Here is a 12,403-nt window from a genome sequence, read left to right as displayed (position 1 = left end):
GCGGTGGACTTCAATGGGAGATGATTTATATTGTATAAATAATGTTTCCAGTACATCATCGTGTCACCCAAAGTTTCTGTTTTCGAAAATATGTGAGGTTGAGAGAAAAAAATGTATTTTTTTGTGGATAACATAGTTTCGGGTTTTATAAACCCTCGAAGTTATGCGGTTATACTGAATGAATCGAAGCGAGAAGAGGAAAATGTATGAAAGTTAGACCCTACCGTATTGTTTACACTTCCCATCTGCGCTCTAAATCGCAATAAAAATGATAATAAAAGCGCTATGTGGTTAAAACAATCATTGCTATGGATGCATTTTACCATAAAAAAAGTTTCGTTAGGAAAATTAGGGAGATTTTTGTGGACTTCGGGAAATTTGGAAGAGAAAACGTTGCCCTGTGTTTTCTATGCGTGAATAAAGTTTTTGTGTCTGAATGAAACATGATACAGGTTAATGTCACGTTAATAAATGTACAGGAGAGAGATAGTACACTGCTCATTTTTTACATGAGAAACCGAAGGGTATGTCACTTGACAGATTAAAGCTGGATGTTGCGGGGACAGGAGGTATAGACTCACACCGGAGAGCCAGAGGAACAGCTCGCCTCCGAACTTAAATTCTTTCGAACGTTCTGTTCTAACGGACAAAACCTCAGGACAGATATAAAAAAAAATGTAAAGTGCAATTGTTAGTTAATTAATTAGCAAAAATGTAAGAACATTTTGATGAAATGAAACTGTCAAATTGTTGATGTGAATATTTTTACGAGACTTTAGTACAAAATAAATGTTACATTTTTAAACTAACAAGGAAAAAGTGAACAGCATGATGTTAAGAAGGTAAGGTCTTTTTACATTTTTCCTTGTTTTAAGTGATTCCGGATAGTCATAAACTATTTCTCTAAATGTTCATTGTAATCATCCCATGTTTAGCGTATCGTCCGTTGAGCGCCAGAATTAAGGGGCTATCCACATTCTGGCGTTCAACGGACGATATAATTATTATGTTTTTTGTTGATTTTTTTTTTTTGCTTGCGTATTTGATTGAAAAGCAGTTAAAAGTAATATCCATATTCCACCTCATATATGTTAAAAAATGCAAAAATTATACTAATCAAGAAATTTAATTTTAATACCAGTATTAGTTTCGGTCACTAGATGAATACGTCTTTCAACAGTTTCCCACATTTTTTTTATAATCATTTCTTGCTCAGTTTTTATCATCCATCTGTCAAAGTTGACGAGTTAACCTTGATTAACCAGGTTAGGTAAACATCAGTAATATGTTTAATTAGGTGTGTAGTCTTTAAATATATAAATACACACTGTGTTAGCTTCTGTCGCATTGAACTATTCCAGAAAATATCCACCCCAACCCTGTGGAAGCAGTTTTTTAAAAGAAAATTATCCCCTCTCTGGAAGACATTTTACCCACTCCCCCGGCTGAGAACTGCTTCCACACTACAAAGACAAAATACCCTGTCCCTTCCTCCCTCTAGACACCCCTCCCCTTGTTACCTTTATCTGTAAGTTACCGCCCCCATCCCCTCCAAAAAAAATGATCTCACAGTGAGTGGCCCGTGGGGGTGGATATTATCTGGAATAGCCCATTGTTTTGATACACATATATTTTGACCTAATTTAACCAACAGTAAGGTACTGTACGCTTTAATAAACTGTTACGACGCATTTACAGCGATTAACGATGATAAACAAACTTTTATACGAGTCATGCATCATATTGAGCCGTGCCATGGGAAAACCAACATAGTGGCTTTGCGACCAGCATGGATCCAGACCAGCCTGCGCATCCGCGTAGTCTGGTCAGGATCCATGCTGTTCGCTAACAGTTTCTCCAATTCCAATAGGCTTTAAAAGCGAACAGCACGGAGCCTGACCAGACTGCGAGGATGCGCAGGCTGGTCTGGATCCATGCTGGTCGCAAACCCACTATGTTGGTTTTCTCATGGCACGGTTCAATTATTTATACTCTCTTAATCAATATCACAGTTATTTAGAGATGACATTTAAGCGCATTTAAATTGACAGACGAGACTGTCATATTTCTTGGCTTCTGTTTTCATTTTCACATTGTTGAGTTTTCTATAAAACATGATGCGGTTGAAAACATAATTAAAATATTTCGGGTCGAGTGTAAACATGGATAATTTTTGTCACAAGACAGACCAGAAATATTATAACTGGGTTTCAGGGACGGCTGTATATACTATACGTTAATGCACCAGTTTCTAGCATGTTTACATTGCTGAACTGTTTTGAAATTATGGAATCTGTAAAAAAGTAACATTTAAAGCAGAATTCGTGCAGACGCCTATAATAACATTTTATACATAGCTCTACCATTTAGTACTGAATTATACAAAACCGTTTAGTAGAGAATTATATATTTAGTGCAGAATTCTGTGGTAAACTACATTTAATGTCGAATTCTGGGGTAACATTTAGTACAGAACTGTATATTTAGCGCAGAATTTTACATTAACATTTATACATAACTAATTTAGTGTAGAGTTTTGGAGTTACATTTTGTCAGAACTCTGCATTTAGTGCAGAACTCTACGTTTAGTGCAGAACTCTACAGAACATTTAGCGCAGAAATCTACAGTAACATTTAGTACAGAATTACAAAGTAACATTTAGGACGGATCTACATTTAATATAGAATTCTGCATGTGATATTTAATGCAGAATTCTACATTCTGTCTTGAGACTAAAAATTTGACATTGTCTTAAATCAGGAATATTTTGTTTATAAGTTTACTACCAGTAATTCGAATTCAAATTGGTCAAACTCTTGTTTATTTGTCAAATGATGTGAGGAAAGGAAACAAAAAGATTTTAGTGTACTGGAACGAATAAAACGGGATTCTGATAAAGCCAAGTAGATCTCGCTGGTGTCTGCCACGTCGCTTATCAGTTATCCGAGTAATTATACCGAGAGGGTGGTTCTGTCTATTGTTTAAATACTGATAGCAGATAATAGTTAGACTGTTGAGAAATTCAGAGAATTCTAGCAATCTTTCTTTAAGGCCAACAGAAAAAATAGCTCGTTATACTGCGCTTTAAATTTTAATATAATCATCGCTTTTACATCAATTGCAAGTCTATGTGAAAGTAGAGCAATACCCGTATTCGATATAGATAACATTATTCCTCAATATGTGAGTTGCGCATACTAAAAAGTTAGATTTCATCTCCTTATCATCAACACCGACATATTTGGGTAATGATTTTTTACCCTGAACTTCATAAAATCACACACTCATCAAAACTAGAGGATGCATTTCAAGTTTTATAACGAAATGGATGGTTTACTGTGATCATATCGGAATAAGAAAATCAGTCATGTGTGATTTATAATAAATGGTGTGATTTCACTCAATGAAAACGACCATCATTTAATATAACTGACGGGTCAAGTTTCAAGATTTTACAATAAAGTATACCCAATATCATTGCATACCGCAGGTTTTCATTTGAAACAAAATCTTAAGAAATAAGTGCTTGCTAAAACGTTGCATTACTTGATCATTTCGCTGCGGTATTGGTTCAGTGCATAATGTCTCACCCGAGCAGCCTTCTATGTCTCTGGCTCGAGCCCAGAGATGACCTCATGTGGCACTAAGCTGTTTTCCATGAGGTAAAGGTAGTTCTTCACGTTCGGGTCATTTTTTTTTCCTACAATGCAGACTTTAAAACCCTGATTTTTCAAAATTTCAGAATATCCCTAGAAAATTCGGTAAATAAAAACGATAGGGTCGTGTGCTTGATTGTTTGCTAGACTAAGGGTGAAAAGGCTGGACTCACGGAAGTTTTCGAAATGGGACTCTGTGGTAAAATCACAAGTTTGATGACATTTTCGCAAATATAAATTTGTCTACTGAAACTTCTCACAGCTGTAAATAAACATGACGGGCTATAATGTGGTAAAATAAAACATAAAGGTCTCAGACGTTTGCCTATGATTTAAGAGACTCGCGCACTACAAATTGATTTTAAAACGTTATTTAGAATTATTTAACTTGGAAAACATTTGTAATATCATATTTTTATCTAATGTACTTGTTTTAATATCTTTACTGACGGGTTGTAATTAATTCTTGAAATCATATTTGTTCCCGTATTCCGAGTGCACGCTTGTTTCTACTTTATCATGGTAAATGACGTTACGCCACGACTTCGGGTTTATAAAACGTGAGAAACTACCTTAATTTTACTACTTTACTTTAAAAAGTATTTTGCTAAAGAAATTGAGATGTCCGTTGACAATAAAATTATTACATATATGTAAAGTTTGCAACATGATGTATACAGACACTCAACAGACTAAACATAATCCGTGTAACTGGAACTGTTCAAATAATGAGGTGTAGATAAGCATATTTGGGTGTCATCGCGAACTTTCTTAAATTTTGATGCTGACTGTCTTTGCACATCCATTTATTTTAACACTACACCTATTAGACTTGTTGATGGCTTTGGATATTACTACATAATTGACCGCCAATAAAAGTACAAGGAAAATAGCACGACTTTCACGCATTCAAAATGTCATCAAAATTCACTTAAAATGTCATTAAAATCACACTTAGAGCAAATAAGCCAAGGAAACAAAACTTAATGTTTTCCATTTTATGCTATTAATTTTCGATACAATTATTCAAGGCCAACAGGCATATTGTATTTAAAATGCCTATCTTTATTTCCTTAATTTTCAAGAAGAATTAAATAGTACAGAATATCAACGTAAACAAGCCCTTTTATTATCGAAACTACGTCCCTCCTAATAACGTCTCTATTTTCTTAATTTCCATAGCGAGGAAAATGTTGATGCAGTTGCTACCCAATATATGTGTGTGTCGTTGAGATAAATGGGGTCATAATCATTGAGAAACGACGTCAAATTTGGAAGTGAAGATGTCGTATATTATGCATGGATGTTGCCTCATTTTCGTAAGGAAACATGTTAATAAATCATTAAACGAACTTCCAGTAAGTACAAATGGTCGATTTTTTTAACGGAACAAACAACATTTTACACTTTCTCTGTCTGTGGAATTATGACAAAAATATGGACGCATATTGAGTCACTACATGTGTAATTAGGTCATGAGAAGTTGTAACAGTTTTGCTGTCATGGTCGGCACTGTTTCAGTCAGTCAGTAAATTTTCTGTGAACACCCCTTTGAATCATAAGTGGTACTGCCCAAATTGAATGATGGACAAGTCCATTTTACAAACTTAGCAGGGTAAAGGTTTAATAATGACATTATTACATACTCATTATTGTGCAGTCTACAAACTTTAAATTGCAACATAAAATTACTAACATAAAATTACTGCTTTACTTTTTCCACATCTAATTTATCATTTTGTCAAATATACACCGCATTTTAACCCTAAACATGTAATATATTTCATTCCTGACATGATTTTAAATGTAAATATTGTTTTGTCCCGTCATTGTAATGGAATGACGACGTTGCGTAACAAATTTGATGGAAAATTTAAGATAAAAATCTTGCCATTATCAAATACGATTTCACCATTGTGTCGGATGTGCGGGCTTGATACATAAAGATATACAATTAATGTCTCCATTCATTAATTTTAACATTAAGGTACACGTCCGCGCTATGCCGCCTTAAGGTAGAACTTATCAAAACATTGTTGTTATGGACTGAAATTAGCTTCACAGTTGCAAGAGCACTTGCCAAAAATTCTCATGACATTGCGATATAAAGTAAATGTTCCTCATTCCGGTCATTTCTTGGACATAATTTACCTAATTCGGATCTAATGACTCGGTTTTTCAAACTTGAGTCACAAAAGTGATGCGGCGTTACCTAGCTTTACCTTTGACAGGCTAATGGAGTCCATTATCGGTTGTACGAGAGGTTTAGGTGTACTCTATATGGGAGTTGCAAAGGCCCCATTCGACCCTGTAGATGGCTGACGTATTCAAACTTATAAGGGGTCAAAAAAGGCATCGAAACGACTGTGTCAAATTCCAACGCTATGGTCAGTAGTTCCGTTTAAGTTCCATAATTTCAAGTAAAATAGCGTATGAATTTTATATACATGTAACGTCTTAAAGAGGGGCTGCAGGGGCATCATACTGTATATTCAGAGATTAAGGGGTGTCCATAGAAATTGGGTGTAACCGCATAATTATACATAAGTTGCGATGTATCTATGTTTGTAACTATGCAAGTTTACTAGGTCCCGAAAAGAGTTCGTGCAATGCAATAATGATCCAGTGTAGAAACAGATTGCAAAAAAATAAAAATGAAAAAAAAAGAAGATAAAATAAAAACAAAGACAGCGAGTGTCGCCTCACGAATGCGGTCGCGTTTGTTTTGCCTAAACACATTCTCCCTGAGAAATGCAGAGCACAAACAGAAGTGGGTCTACTTGTGGTAATTGCTGATTAGATGGTGGTGGCCATCAAAACTGTGGACATTAAATATACATAAAGCCCGACAAAAACTCCATAAATTGACTGACCTCTGTGAAAATTTATCCGAGGGTCAAAAAATAAGTGATGCGAAGTCAGCCAGGCTGACAAGAGTTATGGGGTGTCACGTTCGGTGAAATATGAACATGTTTTCCATACGCGGACTGTCTTTTTAAACTTATCATTTTTCCGATTACCGTATTTATACTTCAAAATGTGCGCGAAAAAAGTAAAGTTTTTCATACTTAAATTTTAATTTTATGTATAAGAGAACAAAAAATCTACTAGATGACAAAATATCAATGATTTTTTCTCACTTTTATCCGACTTGCAGAAACAGCAGTTGTGTATACATGAATCAGGTACATGTCAATCTAAGGAATTTTGAGTATAGAACTGTAAAATTTATGTATATTAAACTTAACAGTGCTAAAAGGTTTTCAAAGACCTTTGTATACGATATGTAACATCATTTTTCCCTTAACTTTGAACATTATCGTTGTGTTTCTCTGTCGTTTCAAGGGAGGCAATTTTAGAATATATAGACATGAATTTATTGAATATGAAAACAGAAAGAAACATTTTTTTTTTTGTCACAAGGTTTGAACTTCACCTAGTAAAATACATAATGAAGATGGTTTGGTTTTACATTTATCGTAATTGATTACTGAAAATTAAAAGTAACTGTACGGTGCTAGCGGGTGTTTGCAGGTTGCACATTTCTTTATCTCTCACGAACAAACTCATTCTAACCGAGCATGCGACAATTTTGCTTGGTTAACACAGCAGACCGATGAAATGTCCGCGAAAATTTCTTCGTGATAATGTGGAAGACTGTAACGAATGCATCGTGAAAACCGTGCAAATTATCAAGTCGTTCACAAATTTAATGAAACTCAAAATATATATCTAAAAACGTGTTTTGTTGTTACCCTTAACTTATCTGATAAAGATTTTTCCTTTCTTTCCTCTTATTAATACGCAATGTGACTTTCGTACGCATAAACTTGTGATGATAAAAAAGTATATTTGCATACAAAAATGTCAGAACGTATCAAATTTGCATCGCATGACATACATGCTAATGTATAATTGTCATTAAGTGGTGTATAGTGCCTGTTTTTGTCATAGGACTGTTTAAATTTTTGTTCGTACGGTGTCTGTTGACCATAATCGGTTTCTAATGTATCTGTTGCCATGGTAACATAGTATACATTTCAAAAGTCTCAGTCGTACGTTTGAAAATTGACAAGGGTAGGAGTCAATGTACACCCATACCCGATGAAAAAAAGCTGTTCTCCAGCTGTATACGGCCACAATAAGGGTATTTATATCTCCTATCTACATTACAGGGCCACATTCTTTCCACCAGCAGACAAAAGGACGTTTCACCTTTGAAGTGGCTGGATAAATCAATGCGCAAAACGGTTAGCCTTACAACATCATATTGTTCGCGAAAAATGGATTAACATCTGAGTTCTTGAAAATTTATATTCGTCAATATACTTAACGTGGATCATAACATAAAATTGAAATTTAACATAGAATCTGGTTGCTCCGCAGACTGCCTGCTTTTGTGGTCGTACCTGATGGTTACGTGGACACATTGGATATGAGTAAAATAGATGCAAACTCCCATAATACCACTGAAGTCAGTCCTGGATACTAGTATGCTATATATACGGACGGAGAAAAGTTGTGGAGTGCTCAATTACAGTTCATGAAAGAGGACAGGTAGAATATTTAAAATTAATACAAAGACAAAAGGTATAAAAACCAGCTGTGAGTTTTAAAAATTATGATTTAAAGAAACGAGCCTTTGCTTTATATTTCCGAGCGCATCGTCAGTATTGTCGTTTTCATACCGTACTAAATAGTTAACTTATTTATGCACATACATGAAATATGTGATATATGAATCAACCTGTTTACGTGTATCTAAATTTAACATGATGACTTGACACATACACTATTTTCTGCTGTTATTGTAGCCGAAAATGAACAATGCGTTGAGTGTTGTTGGTCTTAAAATACCTAACAAAAGTAATTTTCAGTAACCTCATTGATCTTTCAGAAATTTGATAAAGCACTATCATCTTCCAACGGGCCGACCATAAAATTTTGGTAGGTGTTACTTTATTATTTATAGACCTTTTCGTTCTGGTTCCCTGAGCTATCTGTCAATAAAGTACTGATTACATAGCTGAAGAAATCGGGTACAAAAATGGTGTTAATTACAAAATGGCAATAAAAAAATTGTTCCGGTCCCTGACTGATAGAGTCGTTAAAGTTACAGGTGTTTTAAAATATCATTTTGTCAAAATTCACCCAATTCTACTCAAAATGATAATTACCAGGAGCGGTACAGCATGACGTGTACTTGTCTGCGGTGCACCTGATTTAGAGTATGCTTCGATCCTCAGGCGGGGCGTATGTTTTGCGTGACGATTTGCGATGATAAAACATGTCTGAAATCATTTGCCCTCCACCTCTGATTCATGTGAGAAAGTTGGCTTTACTTGCGGAGAACAGGTTTGTACTGGTATAGAATCCAGGAACACTGGTTAGGTTAACTGCCCGACGTTATATAACTGAAATACTGTTGAAAATTGACTCCCCCTCCCCAAGAAAAAGACTAACATTTATAAAGGTACGAGTACAGGGAGCATTCGTGTATTTTTGGGTTTTGGACTCTCCTACCTTAATATAAAATACACGCTGATACTATAGTAGTACTAACTGATGGTATCTCTATGGACAATCAAGCGGTGGAAAGAGCAAAATCATTAGTTTAAAATAAAATCAAATTACAAAAAAAAAGTGAGCAACCCTATAAAATGAAACCAATTAAGCCACCCTGACAATTTTGTACGACTTTATAGCGATGCTCTTGGACGGCCCTATGTCGTAAGTTCGTAAAAACATTTTATTGAATAATCAAGTTGTTATCACAAAATAAAACTGGTTAATTAACACATTGCTGTACACTTGAACGGCCCGCATTCAAGAAATTTAAATGTGACACTAAAAAAAGATATATATACTAAATATGTATTATTTCTTTGTTTCAAGTTAGTTTCTTTCTTCACCACTGCTTGTCTTGATAGATATAATTGTTTTAACATTCTTGATATGTAGTCAATAATAAGTATCTTTTAAACCATCTATTAGTACGATTCCCCTTTGGCATTTTTCATAAATATGCACATTTTATCTCTATCTTCGAATCTTGAAACACAGCTAAACGTTCGAAACAGAATTAATTAGAGAATCATTGTACATGTATTCATTCATTCATTGTGTTCATTCTTGTAAATATTGCAGACTCTGATATTTTGATGGGTATTTCAGAATGACTATTACGTACACATTCGTGTTAAAGTATAATTATTACAGGAATTATTATACAATTTATTATATAAGTGACAACTACATGAAATAATCGGAATGGCTCAGAGTTATTTGTGTGCAATGGCTCATCAACAATATGTAATTTAGCTGTGTTAAACACGAAAATGCTGCTCACTTTGTTAAATTGTAGGTATACATTCTACCTAACCATACCTATTACACGACACCATGTATAAATCGCCGGTCCGTAGGTTGATATTCATTACTAATTCTGTGAAATAAAACTCTTTCTTAAATGTTCTGCCATCTTTTAGTCCTAGTCCTTCGAACCGAGTGCAATAGTTTCTACTATTGACCGACAAACTATCCAGTCAGTTTATAATATGTCATGCGCAGTATCGTGTCATGATGAAAATCTACTGTTCAGTTTTAATGAACTTGTTTAAGAAACCAGACCATCTGCTATTTCTATCTACATGTAAATAGAGATTATATACTTAACATATATTTTATATACCGAATCTGTAGGTAGTAGTTTTAAGTTCTTGCATTAGAATTACCTGCTGAATGTATTGCATAATATACATGAATTTCTTGGGAGATCAAAAGCACTATTTTCGTCTTTTATGCTTTTCAACCAACTAGGATTTTCTCACTCGCTAAAACCACATGTATCAAAAACCTTACACTGTAATATAATTTGTATTAATATCACCATGACATTTTCATTCTTTATTTTATGTTTTCCAGTGAATTATAGAGTTTTCTCAGTGAAATAAAAGTGATAATCCACAGTTTTGAAACAGTAGATTATCATTTTTATTTTTCACTGTTTTTGCCGAACTAGTTCCGGTCCTCCGTCGCGACTGAAGTCAAATTGTATACCGAGCGTTATGAATACCGGGGACCATAATGACGATGACGTCGTTAAAATGACGTCATTTGTGTTATGCTTTCTGTTGATCTTTCCCGTGATTTTCGACATTTATAAATTACGCAACAAACGTAGAGTTTTACACATGAAATAAAAAGAAAATTTGTTTGTGTCAGTGAAATATCAATTTTATTTCACTCGTGAGCACCAAAAAAAGTCATTTTCACTCGTGGCTATGCCACTCGTGAAAATATCAGTTTTTGATGCTCACTTGTGAAATAAAATTGATATTTCACTGAAACAAACAAATATCCTCTATATATTTCTAATTGATTTTTTGTTATTGTCAAAAATGCATTTTTCTTGTCTAGACCCGTTTTAATCGCCGCGTGTCGAAAGTCATGTCCATTTTTCAATAAGAGTACCATAAAACTTACACCCGCTGACACGAAAAAGTCTGAGTTATTAAAGGATGTGACATTTACATGAAATATTTAATAAATCACGTGTGTTAATGGTGTCCAGATGTCATTCTTTTAATTTGACGCAATATTTCACATGGTGCGTGGCTCATGTTTCTCCCGATGGCCGAACCAATTAACTCTCCCAGGTAATTTAATAAATACACAGCTTATACGAAGACATTTGACAAGGGGGTGACACATTTTAGGGGCAAAAGATGACAATGGACCACTAGTTGTCATCGGAACACAATTATCTCAATGTATTTACAAGATGACTATCACTTTCAGATGTACAACCAAAACGGCGAAGTGAGCTGCATCCCCGGGGCACTTGAATCTCGTTTGAGACATGGTAGTCATGTGACGGGAGTCACGCTCCAGGTATGCTAAACGCTTGGGTAGCATGATAGTATCAGTGAATGATGCGTAGGTTCAACTGTCATACTCAGGGTCATTTTAAGTGAGGGATATTATTAACTGATATAAATATTACTAACCTAGATTCTTTTACCTCATCGTTAAACAGTGCATTTTTCTTGTGCCGCGTGCGAACATGGAACTTAGTTGCGGAAATGACTTAAACTAATTTATCTTAGTTTCTCCAAAATAAGTACTTTTATGGTAGAGACCTCATTTGCAGGACGCTTATAAGAATACTGTACTGGAAATGTATTCTTTAGTGAGGAACGGTCGGACTAACTCATTACAAAACTGAGGCAAGTACATAATTTTTGCATTTTGCAAATCTATCGTTCCTATAAAAAGTTGTGAGCACGGAGAGCGCGCTTCACTTTTGCAAGACCACTATTTAAGATGCCATAATAGGCGATTCATACGGGTTTAAGATTTTAGTTTTCAGATTTACAAAAAGAATAAGAAATTAATCATTTATATAAAGTTTGAATGAGTCGAGATTTTACGGCTAAAATGGACTGTAAAGTGTTATCTTACGATTTAGTTTAACCGAAAAGCGTGAAATTATGTGTATCAATAGATCTTCTACCTAAAATATATTTTGTTCCTTAGTATCTACATCGGAATGATGAAAAATGATAAAAATGTTAATATTTTACATAAAATCTCGGTATCAAATCTTGCATAACGGTTAATTACTTGGGAGCGAACTTTTCTTTGTCGGACGGAAATGGTAAGACATATTAAAGTAATTACGAAAAGTGCAGTTTCATAACTTAACGTATAAGGGAACACTGAAATGAGCTACAGAAAGAAAACA

General features: G+C 34.6%; 1 long non-coding RNA gene across 1 annotated transcript; it reads left to right on the top strand.

Annotated features, from left to right (window-relative positions):
* On the top strand, positions 1-9,294 carry LOC123528159 (uncharacterized). The gene is made up of 3 exons (XR_008367044.1): positions 1-842; positions 7,833-8,214; positions 8,555-9,294. It is a non-coding gene; the product is annotated as an uncharacterized LOC123528159 (long non-coding RNA).
* The last annotated feature ends 3,109 nt before the right edge of the window (positions 9,295-12,403 follow it).

Source organism: Mercenaria mercenaria, chromosome 14, assembly GCF_021730395.1.
Source record: "Mercenaria mercenaria strain notata chromosome 14, MADL_Memer_1, whole genome shotgun sequence".
Lineage (NCBI taxonomy): Eukaryota > Metazoa > Mollusca > Bivalvia > Venerida > Veneridae > Mercenaria > Mercenaria mercenaria.
Note: the sequence above shows the minus strand (reverse complement) of the source record. Positions and strands in the feature narration are given on the sequence as shown.